Genomic DNA, 15,431 nt, shown 5'->3' with positions numbered 1-15,431 from the left:
GTTAAATTTCTAGGAGTTAAGAGGAAGGTCTCTGTTCTCTAACCAGAGTGTCTGAATTTTCTGCATCCTCTGCCACCCCCGCCCCTCCTGGATGGTGAAGCTGAGGCTTTGTGATGTCAAGCCACACCATGGCAACCACTGATTTTGGGCTGCCAGAGCTGAAGTAAGTGGCTCCTCATTAACCAAAAGAGTATATGTAGAGGCCAGGACCCTTTGAGTAGTGTCGGTTGCCTCAAGATAGCGAAACTTAATAAGACGATATTGTAGACTAGTAGAGATAAGGAATAAGACTCCAAACACAAGGATGGATGAAGAAACTGCAAGTCCATAAGTGAATTTGTGTTTGTATTTTGGAGGGGGTGTGTGATGGATGGTGGTGGTCGCAGTCATGAGGAACAAAGTGTTGTGTTAGGGCTGGCAGTGTATTATAATGAATTTGATTTCCTTTTTACATGGCAGACTATTGAATATTGTTAAACTATTGAAAGGATGGGCAGCTCAAGATGTGAAGTTTTAAGCCACAACTGGTACAGTATTTTTTATAACATCATGGTCTAGAACAGCATTGTTGGATATTGGCGATACTAGAGAAGTGAGGTTTGCCTCTGTTTCACTGATGGGGAGGGATATAAGAAGGGGGCAGGCATGTGAAAAGGGAGTAATGTAGACTTTTTAGTTGTGGCACCAGACAAGACATTCCATAATGAGCCAGGCCCTTAGAATAAGGACCAGGAGAAGTCTGAATGGGGATTTTTTTTCTCAACACTTTCTCATACTGGCAAGGAATAAAGAAGCTGATGTTTAATTTAGGTTTGGATTGGGGGTGTGGGATGGGTGGTGGTGGTCGCAGTCATGAGGAACAGGGTGTTGTGTTAGTGCTGGCAGTGTATAATAATGAAGTTGATTTCCTTTTTACATGGTAGACTATTGAATATTGTTAAACTATTGAAAGGATGGTCAGCGCAAGATCTGAAGTTTTATGCCACAACTGGTCCAGTTTTTCCTTTAACAACATGGTCTAGAACAGCATTGCTGGATATTGGAGATACTAGAGAAGTGAGGTTTCACTCTGTTTCACTGATGATTCACTTCATGTTACATTTACCCCATACATAAGTAAGATATTAGTAATAAGGGAAATTGGGTATGGTGTACATGGCTATTATCTTCACAATTTTTCTGTAAATCTAGAACTAATCTAAAATAAAAAAAAAATCCATAAAAACAACACTCCGAAACCTAGGAAATGGTAGCAACTGATCATAGTGGAATGGACCACTGAAATGACGGGGGAGTATGGGAATTGTCTTAGAGGAAACACCACCTCCCTGCCATATGCTGGACTGTAATGGAACTGGAGGAAATGAGATAGAGAGCTCAGTTTGGGAAAAATTTTAGGAGTTAAGAGGGAGTTCTCTGTTTTATGACCAGTGTCTGAGATTTCTCTATCCTCTTACACCCTCGCAACCTCCTGGATGGTGAAGCTGAGGCTTTGTGATTTCAAGCCACAGCATGTTAACCACTGATTTTGGGCAACCAGAGCTGAAGTGAGTGGCTCCTCATTAATCTAGGAGTATATGTAGAGGCCAGGAGCCTTTGAGTAGTGTCTGTTGCCTCAAGATAGCGAAACTTAATAAGACGATATTGTAGACTAGTAGAGATAAGGAATAAGACTCCAAACACAAGGATGGATGAAGAAACTGCAAGTCCATAAGTGAATTTATGTTTGTATTTTGGAGGGGGGGTGTGATGGATGTTGGTGGTCGCAGTCATGAGGAACAGGGTGTTGTGATAGTGCTGGCAGTGTATAATAATGAATTTGATTTCCTTTTTACATGGTAGACTATTTAATACTGTTAAACTATTGAAAGTATGGTCAACTCAAGATCTGAACATTTATGCCACAAGTGTTTCAGTTTTTCCTTTAACAACTTGGTCTAGAACAGCAATGCTGGATATTGGAGATACTAGAGAAGTGAGGTTTCACTTTAACAGTTTCACTGATGATTCACTTCATGTTACATTTGCCCCATACATATGTAAGATATTGGTAATAAGGGAAATTGGGTATGGTGTATATTGTTATTATCTTCACAATATTTCTGTAAATCTGGAACTACTCAAAAATAAAACATCCATTAAAACAACACTCAAAATCCTAGGAAATGGTAGCAACTGATCATAGTGGAAGGGACCACTGAAATGACGGGGGAGTATGGGAATTGTCTTAGAGGAAACACCACCTCCTTGCTGTATGCTGGACTTTAATGGAAGTAGAGGAAATGAGAGAGAGAGAGAGGTCAGTTTGGTTAAATTTCTAGGAGTTAAGTGGAAGGTCTCTGTTCTATAACCAGAGTGTCTGAATTTTCTGCATCCTCTGCCACCCCCGCCCCTCCTGGATGGTGAAGCTGAGGCTTTGTGATGTCAAGCCACACCATGGCAACCACTGATTTTGGGCTGCCAGAGCTGAAGTAAGTGGCTCCTCATTAACCAAAAGACTATATGTAGAGGCCAGGACCCTTTGAGTAGTGTCTGTTGCCTCAAGATAGCGGAACTTAATAAGACGATATTGTAGACTAGTAGAGATAAGGAATAAGACTCCAAACACAAGGATGGATGAAGAAACTGCAAGTCTATAAGTGAATTTATGTTTGTATTTTGGAGGGGGGGTGTGATGGATGTTGGTGGTCGCAGTCATGAGGAACAGGGTGTTGTGATAGTGCTGGCAGTGTATAATAATGAATTTGATTTCCTTTTTACATGGTAGACTATTTAATACTGTTAAACTATTGAAAGTATGGTCAACTCAAGATCTGAACATTTATGCCACAAGTGTTTCAGTTTTTCCTTTAACAACTTGGTCTAGAACAGCAATGCTGGATATTGGAGATACTAGAGAAGTGAGGTTTCACTTTAACAGTTTCACTGATGATTCACTTCATGTTACATTTGCCCCATACATATGTAAGATATTAGTAATAAGGGAAATTGGGTATGGTGTACATTGTTATTATCTTCACAATATTTCTGTAAATCTGGAACTACTCAAAAATAAAACATCCATTAAAACAACACTCAAAATCCTAGGAAATGGTAGCAACTGATCATAGTGGAAGGGACCACTGAAATGACGGGGGAGTATGGGAATTGTCTTAGAGGAAACACCACCTCCTTGCCATATGCTGGGCTTTAATGGAAGTAGAGGAAATGAGAGAGAGAGAGAGAGAGGTCAGTTTGGTTGAATTTCTAGGAGTTAAGAGGAAGGTCTCTGTTCTATAACCAGAGTGTCTGAATTTTCTGCATCCTCTGCCACCCCCGCCCCTCCTGGATGGTGAAGCTGAGGCTTTGTGATGTCAAGCCACACCATGGCAACCACTGATTTTGGGCTGCCAGAGCTGAAGTAAGTGGCTCCTCATTAACCAAAAGAGTATATGTAGAGGCCAGGACCCTTTGAGTAGTGTCTGTTGCCTCAAGATAGCGAAACTTAATAAGACGATATTGTAGACTAGTAGAGATAAGGAATAAGACTCCAAACACAAGGATGGATGAAGAAACTGCAAGTCCATAAGTGAATTTGTGTTTGTATTTTGGAGGGGGTGTGTGATGGATGGTGGTGGTCGCAGTCATGAGGAACAAAGTGTTGTGTTAGGGCTGGCAGTGTATTATAATGAATTTGATTTCCTTTTTACATGGCAGACTATTGAATATTGTTAAACTATTGAAAGGATGGGCTGCTCAAGATGTGAAGTTTTAAGCCACAACTGGTACAGTATTTTTTATAACATCATGGTCTAGAACAGCATTGTTGGATATTGGCGATACTAGAGAAGTGAGGTTTGCCTCTGTTTCACTGATGGGGAGGGATATAAGAAGGGGGCAGGCATGTGAAAAGGGAGTAATGTAGACTTTTTAGTTGTGGCACCAGACAATACATTCCGTAATGAGCCAGGCCCTTAGAATAAGGACCAGGAGAAGTCTGAATGGGGATTTTTTTTCTCAACACTTTCTCATACTGGCAAGGAATAAAGAAGCTGATGTTTAATTTAGGTTTGGATAGGGGGTGTGGGATGGGTGGTGGTGGTCGCAGTCATGAGGAACAGGGTGTTGTGTTAGTGCTGGCAGTGTATAATAATGAAGTTGATTTCCTTTTTACATGGTAGACTATTGACTATTGTTAAACTATTGAAAGGATGGTCAGCGCAAGATCTGAAGTTTTATGCCACAACTGGTCCAGTTTTTCCTTTAACAACATGGTCTAGAACAGCATTGCTGGATATTGGAGATACTAGAGAAGTGAGGTTTCACTCTGTTTCACTGATGATTCACTTCATGTTACATTTACCCCATACATAAGTAAGATATTAGTAATAAGGGAAATTGGGTATGGTGTACATGGCTATTATCTTAACAATTTTTCTGTAAATCTGGAACTAATCTAAAATAAAAAAAATCAATTAAAACAACACTCCGAAACCTAGGAAATGGTAGCAACTGATCATAGTGGAATGGACCACTGAAATGACGGGGGAGTATGGGAATTGTCTTAGAGGAAACACCACCTCCCTGCCATATGCTGGACTATAATGGAACTGGAGGAAATGAGATAGAGAGCTCAGTTTGGGAAAAATTTTAGGAGTTAAGAGGGAGTTCTCTGTTTTATGACCAGTGTCTGAGATTTCTGCATCCTCTTACACCCTCGCAACCTCCTGGATGGTGAAGCTGAGGCTTTGTGATTTCAAGCCACAGCATGTTAACCACTGATTTTGGGCAACCAGAGCTGAAGTGAGTGGCTCCTCATTAATCTAGGAGTATATGTAGAGGCCAGGAGCCTTTGAGTAGTGTCTGTTGCCTCAAGATAGCGAAACTTAATAAGACGATATTGTAGACTAGTAGAGATAATGAATAAGACTCCAAACACAATAATGGATGAAGAAACTGCAAGTCCATAAGTGAATTTATGTTTGTATTTTGGAGGGGGGGGTGTGATGGATGTTGGTGGTCGCAGTCATGAGGAACAGGGTGTTGTGATAGTGCTGGCAGTGTATAATAATGAATTTGATTTCCTTTTTACATGGTAGACTATTTAATACTGTTAAACTATTGAAAGTATGGTCAACTCAAGATCTGAACATTTATGCCACAAGTGTTTCAGTTTTTCCTTTAACAACTTGGTCTAGAACAGCAATGCTGGATATTGGAGATACTAGAGAAGTGAGGTTTCACTTTAACAGTTTCACTGATGATTCACTTCATGTTACATTTGCCCCATACATATGTAAGATATTAGTAATAAGGGAAATTGGGTATGGTGTACATTGTTATTATCTTCACAATATTTCTGTAAATCTGGAACTACTCAAAAATAAAACATCCATTAAAACAATACTCAAAATCCTAGGAAATGGTAGCAACTGATCTTAGTGGAAGGGACCACTGAAATGACGGGGGAGTATGGGAATTGTCTTAGAGGAAACACCACCTCCTTGCTATATGCTGGACTTTAATGGAAGTAGAGGAAATGAGAGAGAGAGAGAGAGGTCAGTTTGGTTAAATTTCTAGGAGTTAAGAGGAAGGTCTCTGTTCTATAACCAGAGTGTCTGAATTTTCTGCATCCTCTGCCACCCCCGCCCCTCCTGGATGGTGAAGCTGAGGCTTTGTGATGTCAAGCCATACCATGGCAACCACTGATTTTGGGCTGCCAGAGCTGAAGTAAGTGGCTCCTCATTAACCCAAAGACTATATGTAGAGGCCAGGACCCTTTGAGTAGTGTCTGTTGCCTCAAGATAGCGAAACTTAATAAGACGATATTGTAGACTAGTAGAGATAAGGAATAAGACTCCAAACACAAGGATGGATGAAGAAACTGCCAGTCCATAAGTGAATTTATGTTTGTATTTTGGAGGGGGTGTGTGATGGATGTTGGTGGTCGCAGTCATGAAGAACAGGGTGTTGTGATAGTGCTGGCAGTGTATAATAATGAATTTGATTTCCTTTTTACATGGTAGACTATTTAATACTGTTAAACTATTGAAAGTATGGTCAACTCAAGATCTGAACATTTATGCCACAAGTGTTTCAGTTTTTCCTTTAACAACTTGGTCTAGAACAGCAATGCTGGATATTGGAGATACTAGAGAAGTGAGGTTTCACTTTAACAGTTTCACTGATGATTCACTTCATGTTACATTTGCCCCATACATATGTAAGATATTAGTAATAAGGGAAATTGGGTATGGTGTACATTGTTATTATCTTCACAATATTTCTGTAAATCTGGAACTACTCAAAAATAAAACATCCATTAAAACAACACTCAAAATCCTAGGAAATGGTAGCAACTGATCATAGTGGAAGGGACCACTGAAATGACGGGGGAGTATGGGAATTGTCTTAGAGGAAACACCACCTCCTTGCTATATGCTGGACTTTAATGGAAGTAGAGGAAATGAGAGAGAGAGAGAGGTCAGTTTGGTTAAATTTCTAGGAGTTAAGAGGAAGGTCTCTGTTCTATAACCAGAGTGTCTGAATTTTCTGCATCCTCTGCCACCCCCGCCCCTCCTGGATGGTGAAGCTGAGGCTTTGTGATGTCAAGCCACACCATGGCAACCACTGATTTTGGGCTGCCAGAGCTGAAGTAAGTGGCTCCTCATTAACCAAAAGACTATATGTAGAGGCCAGGACCCTTTGAGTAGTGTCTGTTGCCTCAAGATAGCGAAACTTAATAAGACGATATTGTAGACTAGTAGAGATAAGGAATAAGACTCCAAACACAAGGATGGATGAAGAAACTGCAAGTCCATAAGTGAATTTATGTTTGTATTTTGCAGGGGGTGTGTGATGGATGTTGGTGGTCGCAGTCATGAAGAACAGGGTGTTGTGATACTGCTGGCAGTGTATAATAATGAATTTGATTTCCTTTTTACATGGTAGACTATTTAATACTGTTAAACTATTGAAAGTATGGTCAACTCAAGATCTGAACATTTATGCCACAAGTGTTTCAGTTTTTTCTTTAACAACTTGGTCTAGAACAGCAATGCTGGATATTGGAAATACTAGAGAAGTGAGGTTTCACTTTAACAGTTTCACTGATGATTCACTTCATGTTACATTTGCCCCATACATATGTAAGATATTAGTAATAAGGGAAATTGGGTATGGTGTACATTGTTATTATCTTCACAATATTTCTGTAAATCTGGAACTACTCAAAAATAAAACATCCATTAAAACAACACTCAAAATCCTAGGAAATGGTAGCAACTGATCATAGTGGAAGGGACCACTGAAATGACGGGGGAGTATGGGAATTGTCTTAGAGGAAACACCACCTCCTTGCCATATGCTGGACTTTAATGGAAGTAGAGGAAATGAGAGAGAGAGAGAGGTCAGTTTGGTTAAATTTCTAGGAGTTAAGAGGAAGGTCTCTGTTCTATGACCAGAGTGTCTGAATTTTCTGCATCCTCTGCCACCCCCGCCCCTCCTGGATGGTGAAGCTGAGGCTTTGTGATGTCAAGCCACACCATGGCAACCACTGATTTTGGGCTGCCAGAGCTGAAGTAAGTGGCTCCTCATTAACCAAAAGAGTATATGTAGAGGCCAGGACCCTTTGAGTAGTGTCTGTTGCCTCAAGATAGCGAAACTTAATAAGACGATATTGTAGACTAGTAGAGATAAGGAATAAGACTCCAAACACAAGGATGGATGAAGAAACTGCAAGTCCATAAGTGAATTTATGTTTGTATTTTGGAGGGGGGGTGTGATGGATGTTGGTGGTCACAGTCATGAGGAACAGGGTGTTGTGATAGTGCTGGCAGTGTATAATAATGAATTTGATTTCCTTTTTACATGGTAGACTATTTAATACTGTTAAACTATTGAAAGTATGGTCAACTCAAGATCTGAACATTTATGCCACAAGTGTTTCAGTTTTTCCTTTAACAACTTGGTCTAGAACAGCAATGCTGGATATTGGAGATACTAGAGAAGTGAGGTTTCACTTTAACAGTTTCACTGATGATTCACTTCATGTTACATTTACCCCATACATATGTAAGATATTAGTAATAAGGGAAATTGGGTATGGTGTACATTGTTATTATCTTCACAATATTTCTGTAAATCTGGAACTACTCAAAAATAAAACATCCATTAAAACAACACTCAAAATCCTAGGAAATGTTAGCAACTGATCATAGTGGAAGGGACCACTGAAATGACGGGGGAGTATGGGAATTGTCTTAGAGGAAACACCACCTCCTTGCTATATGCTGGACTTTAATGGAAGTAGAGGAAATGAGAGAGAGAGAGGTCAGTTTGGTTAAATTTCTAGGAGTTAAGAGGAAGGTCTCTGTTCTCTAACCAGAGTGTCTGAATTTTCTGCATCCTCTGCCACCCCCGCCCCTCCTGGATGGTGAAGCTGAGGCTTTGTGATGTCAAGCCACACCATGGCAACCACTGATTTTGGGCTGCCAGAGCTGAAGTAAGTGGCTCCTCATTAACCAAAAGAGTATATGTAGAGGCCAGGACCCTTTGAGTAGTGTCGGTTGCCTCAAGATAGCGAAACTTAATAAGACGATATTGTAGACTAGTAGAGATAAGGAATAAGACTCCAAACACAAGGATGGATGAAGAAACTGCAAGTCCATAAGTGAATTTGTGTTTGTATTTTGGAGGGGGTGTGTGATGGATGGTGGTGGTCGCAGTCATGAGGAACAAAGTGTTGTGTTAGGGCTGGCAGTGTATTATAATGAATTTGATTTCCTTTTTACATGGCAGACTATTGAATATTGTTAAACTATTGAAAGGATGGGCAGCTCAAGATGTGAAGTTTTAAGCCACAACTGGTACAGTATTTTTTATAACATCATGGTCTAGAACAGCATTGTTGGATATTGGCGATACTAGAGAAGTGAGGTTTGCCTCTGTTTCACTGATGGGGAGGGATATAAGAAGGGGGCAGGCATGTGAAAAGGGAGTAATGTAGACTTTTTAGTTGTGGCACCAGACAAGACATTCCATAATGAGCCAGGCCCTTAGAATAAGGACCAGGAGAAGTCTGAATGGGGATTTTTTTTCTCAACACTTTCTCATACTGGCAAGGAATAAAGAAGCTGATGTTTAATTTAGGTTTGGATTGGGGGTGTGGGATGGGTGGTGGTGGTCGCAGTCATGAGGAACAGGGTGTTGTGTTAGTGCTGGCAGTGTATAATAATGAAGTTGATTTCCTTTTTACATGGTAGACTATTGAATATTGTTAAACTATTGAAAGGATGGTCAGCGCAAGATCTGAAGTTTTATGCCACAACTGGTCCAGTTTTTCCTTTAACAACATGGTCTAGAACAGCATTGCTGGATATTGGAGATACTAGAGAAGTGAGGTTTCACTCTGTTTCACTGATGATTCACTTCATGTTACATTTACCCCATACATAAGTAAGATATTAGTAATAAGGGAAATTGGGTATGGTGTACATGGCTATTATCTTCACAATTTTTCTGTAAATCTAGAACTAATCTAAAATAAAAAAAAAATCCATAAAAACAACACTCCGAAACCTAGGAAATGGTAGCAACTGATCATAGTGGAATGGACCACTGAAATGACGGGGGAGTATGGGAATTGTCTTAGAGGAAACACCACCTCCCTGCCATATGCTGGACTGTAATGGAACTGGAGGAAATGAGATAGAGAGCTCAGTTTGGGAAAAATTTTAGGAGTTAAGAGGGAGTTCTCTGTTTTATGACCAGTGTCTGAGATTTCTCTATCCTCTTACACCCTCGCAACCTCCTGGATGGTGAAGCTGAGGCTTTGTGATTTCAAGCCACAGCATGTTAACCACTGATTTTGGGCAACCAGAGCTGAAGTGAGTGGCTCCTCATTAATCTAGGAGTATATGTAGAGGCCAGGAGCCTTTGAGTAGTGTCTGTTGCCTCAAGATAGCGAAACTTAATAAGACGATATTGTAGACTAGTAGAGATAAGGAATAAGACTCCAAACACAAGGATGGATGAAGAAACTGCAAGTCCATAAGTGAATTTATGTTTGTATTTTGGAGGGGGTGTGTGATGGATGGTGGTGGTCGCAGTCATGAGGAACAAAGTGTTGTGTTAGGGCTGGCAGTGTATTATAATGAATTTGATTTCCTTTTTACATGGCAGACTATTGAATATTGTTAAACTATTGAAAGGATGGGCAGCTCAAGATGTGAAGTTTTAAGCCACAACTGGTACAGTATTTTTTATAACATCATGGTCTAGAACAGCATTGTTGGATATTGGCGATACTAGAGAAGTGAGGTTTGCCTCTGTTTCACTGATGGGGAGGGATATAAGAAGGGGGCAGGCATGTGAAAAGGGAGTAATGTAGACTTTTTAGTTGTGGCACCAGACAAGACATTCCATAATGAGCCAGGCCCTTAGAATAAGGACCAGGAGAAGTCTGAATGGGGATTTTTTTTCTCAACACTTTCTCATACTGGCAAGGAATAAAGAAGCTGATGTTTAATTTAGGTTTGGATTGGGGGTGTGGGATGGGTGGTGGTGGTCGCAGTCATGAGGAACAGGGTGTTGTGTTAGTGCTGGCAGTGTATAATAATGAAGTTGATTTCCTTTTTACATGGTAGACTATTGAATATTGTTAAACTATTGAAAGGATGGTCAGCGCAAGATCTGAAGTTTTATGCCACAACTGGTCCAGTTTTTCCTTTAACAACATGGTCTAGAACAGCATTGCTGGATATTGGAGATACTAGAGAAGTGAGGTTTCACTTTAACAGTTTCACTGATGATTCACTTCATGTTACATTTGCCCCATACATAAGTAAGATATTAGTAATAAGGGAAATTGGGTATGTTGTACATTATTATTATCTTCACAATATTTCTGTAAATCTGTTACTACTCAAAAATAAAACATCCAGTAAAACAACACTCAAAATCCTAGGAAATGGTAGCTACTGATCATAGTGGAAGGGACCACTGAAATGACGGGGGCGTATGGGAATTGTCTTAGAGGAAACACCACCTCCTTGCCATATGCTGGACTTTAATGGAAGTAGAGGAAATGAGAGAGAGAGAGAGGTCAGTTTGGTTAAATTTCTAGGAGTTAAGAGGAAGATCTCTGTTCTATGACCAGAGTGTCTGAATTTTCTGCATCCTCTGCCACCCCCGCCCCTCCTGGATGGTGAAGATGAGGCTTTGTGATGTCAAGCCACACCATGGCAACCACTGATTTTGGGCTGCCAGAGCTGAAGTAAGTGGCTCCTCATTAATCAAAAGAGTATATGTAGAGGCCAGGACCCTTTGAGTAGTGTCTGTTGCCTCAAGATAGCGAAACTTAATAAGACGATATTGTAGACTAGTAGAGATAAGGAATAAGACTCCAAACACAAGGATGGATGAAGAAACTGCAAGTCCATAAGTGAATTTGTGTTTGTATTTTGGAGGGGGTGTGTGATGGATGGTGGTGGTCGCAGTCATGAGGAACAAAGTGTTGTGTTAGGGCTGGCAGTGTATTATAATGAATTTGATTTCCTTTTTACATGGCAGACTATTGAATATTGTTAAACTATTGAAAGGATGGGCAGCTCAAGATGTGAAGTTTTAAGCCACAACTGGTACAGTATTTTTTATAACATCATGGTCTAGAACAGCATTGTTGGATATTGGCGATACTAGAGAAGTGAGGTTTGCCTCTGTTTCACTGATGGGGAGGGATATAAGAAGGGGGCAGGCATGTGAAAAGGGAGTAATGTAGACTTTTTAGTTGTGGCACCAGACAAGACATTCCATAATGAGCCAGGCCCTTAGAATAAGGACCAGGAGAAGTCTGAATGGGGATTTTTTTTCTCAACACTTTCTCATACTGGCAAGGAATAAAGAAGCTGATGTTTAATTTAGGTTTGGATTGGGGGTGTGGGATGGGTGGTGGTGGTCGCAGTCATGAGGAACAGGGTGTTGTGTTAGTGCTGGCAGTGTATAATAATGAAGTTGATTTCCTTTTTACATGGTAGACTATTGAATATTGTTAAACTATTGAAAGGATGGTCAGCGCAAGATATGAAGTTTTATGCCACAACTGGTCCAGTTTTTCCTTTAACAACATGGTCTAGAACAGCATTGCTGGATATTGGAGATACTAGAGAAGTGAGGTTTCACTCTGTTTCACTGATGATTCACTTCATGTTACATTTACCCCATACATAAGTAAGATATTAGTAATAAGGGAAATTGGGTATGGTGTACATGGCTATTATCTTCACAATTTTTCTGTAAATCTGGAACTAATCTAAAATAAAAAAAAAATCCATTAAAACAACACTCGGAAACCTAGGAAATGGTAGCAACTGATCATAGTGGAATGGACCACTGAAATGACGGGTGAGTATGGGAATTGTCTTAGAGGAAACACCACCTCCCTGCCATATGCTGGACTATAATGGAACTGGAGGAAATGAGATAGAGAGCTCAGTTTGGGAAAAATTTTAGGAGTTAAGAGGGAGGTCTCTGTTCTATGACCAGTGTCTGAGATTTCTGCATCCTCTTACACCCTCGCAACCTCCTGGATGGTGAAGCTGAGGCTTTGTGATTTCAAGCCACCGCATGTTAACCACTGATTTTGGGCAACCAGAGCTGAAGTGAGTGGCTCCTCATTAATCTAGGAGTATATGTAGAGGCCAGGAGCCTTTTAGTAGTGTCTGTTGCCTCAAGATAGCGAAACTTAATAAGACGATATTGTAGACTAGTAGAGATAAGGAATAAGACTCCAAACACAAGGATGGATGAAGAAACTGCAAGTCCATAAGTGAATTTATGTTTGTATTTTGGAGGGGGGGTGTGATGGATGTTGGTGGTCGCAGTCATGAGGAACAGGGTGTTGTGATAGTGCTGGCAGTGTATAATAATGAATTTGATTTCCTTTTTACATGGTAGATTATTTAATACTGTTAAACTATTGAAAGTATGGTCAACTCAAGATCTGAACATTTATGCCACAAGTGTTTCAGTTTTTCCTTTAACAACTTGGTCTAGAACAGCAATGCTGGATGTTGGAGATACTAGAGAAGTGAGGTTTCACTTTAACAGTTTCACTGATGATTCACTTCATGTTACATTTGCCCCATACATATGTAAGATATTAGTAATAAGGGAAATTGGGTATGGTGTACATTGTTATTATCTTCACAATATTTCTGTAAATCTGGAACTACTCAAAAATAAAACTTCCATTAAAACAACACTCAAAATCCTAGGAAATGGTAGCAACTGATCATAGTGGAAGGGACCACTGAAATGACGGGGGAGTATGGGAATTGTCTTAGAGGAAACACCACCTCCTTGCTATATGCTGGACTTTAATGGAAGTAGAGGAAATGAGAGAGAGAGAGAGGTCAGTTTGGTTAAATTTCTAGGTGTTAAGAGGAAGGTCTCTGTTCTATAACCAGAGTGTCTGAATTTTCTGCATCCTATGCCACCCCCGCCCCTCATGGATGGTGAAGCTGAGGCTTTGTGATGTCAAGCCACACCATGGCAACCACTGATTTTGGGCTGCCAGAGCTGAAGTAAGTGGCTCCTCATTAATCAAAAGAGTATATGTAGAGGCCAGGACCCTTTGAGTAGTGTCTGTTGCCTCAAGATAGCGAAACTTAATAAGACGATATTGTAGACTAGTAGAGATAAGGAATAAGACTCCAAACACAAGGATGGATGAAGAAACTGCAAGTCCATAAGTGAATTTATGTTTGTATTTTGGAGGGGGGGTGTGATGGATGTTGGTGGTCGCAGTCATGAGGAACAGGGTGTTGTGATAGTGCTGGCAGTGTATAATAATGAATTTGATTTCCTTTTTACATGGTAGACTATTTAATACTGTTAAACTATTGAAAGTATGGTCAACTCAAGATCTGAACATTTATGCCACAAGTGTTTCAGTTTTTCCTTTAACAACTTGGTCTAGAACAGCAATGCTGGATATTGGAGATACTAGAGAAGTGAGGTTTCACTTTAACAGTTTCACTGATGATTCACTTCATGTTACATTTGCCCCATACATATGTAAGATATTAGTAATAAGGGAAATTGGGTATGGTGTACATTGTTATTATCTTCACAATATTTCTGTAAATCTGGAACTACTCAAAAAAAAAACATCCATTAAAACAACACTCAAAATCCTAGGAAATGTTAGCAACTGATCATAGTGGAAGGGACCACTGAAATGACGGGGGAGTATGGGAATTGTCTTAGAGGAAACACCACCTCCTTGCCATATGCTGGACTTTAATGGAAGTAGAGGAAATGAGAGAGAGAGAGAGAGGTCAGTTTGGTTAAATTTCTAGGAGTTAAGAGGAAGGTCTCTGTTCTATAACCAGAGTGTCTGAATTTTCTGCATCCTCTGCCACCCCCGCCCCTCCTGGATGGTGAAGCTGAGGCTTTGTGATGTCAAGCCACACCATGGCAACCACTGATTTTGGGCTGCCAGAGCTGAAGTAAGTGGCTCCTCATTAACCAAAAGAGTATATGTAGAGGCCAGGACCCTTTGAGTAGTGTCTGTTGCCTCAAGATAGCGAAACTTAATAAGACGATATTGTAGACTAGTAGAGATAAGGAATAAGACTCCAAACACAAGGATGGATGAAGAAACTGCAAGTCCATAAGTGAATTTGTGTTTGTATTTTGGAGGGGGTGTGTAATGGATGGTGGTGGTCGCAGTCATGAGGAACAAAGTGTTGTGTTAGGGCTGGCAGTGTATTATAATGAATTTGATTTCCTTTTTACATGGCAGACTATTGAATATTGTTAAACTATTGAAAGGATGGGCAGCTCAAGATGTGAAGTTTTAAGCCACAACTGGTACAGTATTTTTTATAACATCATGGTCTAGAACAGCTTTGTTGGATATTGGCGATACTAGAGAAGTGAGGTTTGCCTCTGTTTCACTGATGGGGAGGGATATAAGAAGGGGGCAGGCATGTGAAAAGGGAGTAATGTAGACTTTTTAGTTGTGGCACCAGACAAGACATTCCATAATGAGCCAGGCCCTTAGAATAAGGACCAGGAGAAGTCTGAATGGGGATTTTTTTTCTCAACACTTTCTCATACTGGCAAGGAATAAAGAAGCTGATGTTTAATTTAGGTTTGGATTGGGGGTGTGGCATGGGTGGTGGTGGTCGCAGTCATGAGGAACAGGGTGTTGTGTTAGTGCTGGCAGTGTATAATAATGAAGTTGATTTCCTTTTTACATGGTAGACTATTGAATATTGTTAAACTATTGAAAGGATGGTCAGCGCAAGATCTGAAGTTTTATGCCACAACTGGTCCAGTTTTTCCTTTAACAACATGGTCTAGAACAGCATTGCTGGATATTGGAGATACTAGAGAAGTGAGGTTTCACTTTAACAGTTTCACTGATGATACACTTCATGTTACAT

This window comes from Myotis nattereri, assembly GCF_964212035.1.
Source record: "Myotis nattereri genome assembly, chromosome: 16".
Classification (NCBI taxonomy): Eukaryota; Metazoa; Chordata; class Mammalia; order Chiroptera; family Vespertilionidae; genus Myotis; species Myotis nattereri.
This window is presented reverse-complemented; position numbering follows the sequence as displayed.